A 1,969-nucleotide genomic window follows, 5' to 3' on the forward strand; every position below is an offset into this window, starting at 1 on the left:
GATCCCGCATAGAGTCAAACTATGGAAAACAAATGGTGAAATCACTTACCTCGTCAGCTGGACGCTGCGAGCGGAATCCGCGATCTTCGGTAGCGGATGCGGGAGCTTCGGCGCCCTTGAACAGCACCTTCCAGACATCTTCGTACGTAGTGTCGAAGAGCCCGCTCAGGGTCTGGTTATGCGCCGGATCAAACTCCCACATGTTGAAGCCCCGTCGTTGGCACGGGAGAATCCAGCGGATGAGCATGACCCGGACTACGTTGACAAGCTTGAGCTTCTTGTCCACCAGCTTCTGGATATAAGCTTGAGCATGATCATGGTTGCATGTCTCCTGGGCTCCGACCTCCTTTGCGGACTTACGAGCCTTGGCTAATTCTTTGGTTGGCGCCCAGAGGAGATTGTTTTGGGTTGGCTTTGCTGCCATGTGTTGGTCTTTATGGACGACAAGGAATAAATTTACTATCGAACATGTCTTTCCTGCTAAGCCTGCTGATTGATTATTTAAGACTTGTATATTCCTGCAGCAGTGGAGTTTATTGACTAAGGAGGGGACAGGGATGCATTTGACGCCATGTTGGCCAAGATCCGAAAGTCTCCTATCTCCATCCTTCCAAACCAAGCGGGCCCGTAGACGTCGTTGCGTTGCTACGTTTTCTTATCCTCTTCCGGCCTGCGTGCCGTGTACTGGCCTGGGAGCCATGTACTTAGACTTCCTTCTTCGTGTTCTGGCTTGATACTTTGGCATTTGTGTGCTGGTTGTCTGGGTCCTTGTTAACTCTGCCTGGTGGCTTTATCTATAAATTCGGGCTATGGCCTTTTCTCTAAAAAGCATCGCCGGCGGCCGCTTCCAGCAAAAGAACGCTAGGGGTTGTTGCTTCACGCCTAGACAGTTGTAGCATCCTCGCTGCCGCTCGCAGCTCCCCGCACTGCCGGTTCCAGCATCTCCGGCGACCGGTTGTACCATCCCCATCTGCCGCTCGAAGCTCCTCGCACTGCCAGTTCCACATCGCCGACGGACGGTTGTAGCAAAGAGCGACTCCGGTTGTAGCAAAAGGCGACGTGGTTGTAGCAAAAATGTGATGCCGGTGATCGTGGTTGTATCTTCCCAGTCATGGTTGTAGCCACCGCCAGCCACAAACGCCGATTGTAGCAAAATTCCTCGCCGGTGGAAGCAAAATCCGACGATGGATGCAGCAAAACTTTGTCACCGCCATCGCGATTGCAGCTTCACCATGAAATCATCGTATCAAAAATTCTTGCCGGTCGTAGCAAAATCTGGCAATGGATGTAGCAAAATTCCGTCACCGCCGTCGCTGTTGTAGCTCCGCCATGAAATTCTTGTAGCAAAATTTTTTGTTAGTAGTAGCAAAATTGGACGACGGTTGTAGCAAAAATCATAACGACACGTACCTCACTCTTCGCTGACCCCGCCAGTTGAAACATCTCCGGCCGGCTGCTCCCCAGCCACGGGCCCTATTCGTCTTCCTTGCAATAAGGCGCTTCCCCCTTGTAGCGTGGGCAGGAAAGGGGGTAACCAGCTACAGAGCTCCCACGCCTGGCCCCAGGCTCGCGGTGTCTCCCAGCCGGAGCAGCAGCAAATGGCTGCGCCGTCAGCAGAGACATGGACGAGCTCGTTGTGCGATGTTGAGAAATTTAATGGGGAGAAGAGAAAAGAGATGGACAGAGAAGGATGAGTGGAGGACGCATGCACCGTGTAAAGAGATAAGGGATGGGTGTTTCCTTCAGGCCCCACCTACGCACATGCCCAACTTTTTATGTGCGACGTGCCAGCGCGACCGGCGCAAACTTAAGCCGGTGCGCCGGTGTTAAACGTTTCCCTAATTTTAATGTACCCCAAATACGGTCCCTCAACTGGATTCACATACGATACAAAATATGGTTTTGTGTATGTATTTCGTTGAGCTGGCATGACCAGTCAATCGCCACGTGATGATGACTGTGTGGACAG

The 1,969-nt window shown here is 52.3% G+C and overlaps 1 long non-coding RNA gene across 1 annotated transcript; it reads right to left on the bottom strand.

Moving 5' to 3' along the window:
- Window positions 1–478: 478 nt before the first annotated feature.
- Window positions 479–1,716, bottom strand: LOC119362769. The gene is made up of 2 exons (XR_005173625.1): window positions 1,411–1,716; window positions 479–1,337 (listed from the first exon to the last, which is right to left on the bottom strand). It is a non-coding gene; the product is annotated as an uncharacterized LOC119362769 (long non-coding RNA).
- Between the last annotated feature and the right edge of the window lie 253 nt (window positions 1,717–1,969).

The sequence above is a fragment of the Triticum dicoccoides genome, chromosome 2B (assembly GCF_002162155.2).
Source record: "Triticum dicoccoides isolate Atlit2015 ecotype Zavitan chromosome 2B, WEW_v2.0, whole genome shotgun sequence".
NCBI lineage: Eukaryota > Viridiplantae > Streptophyta > Magnoliopsida > Poales > Poaceae > Triticum > Triticum dicoccoides.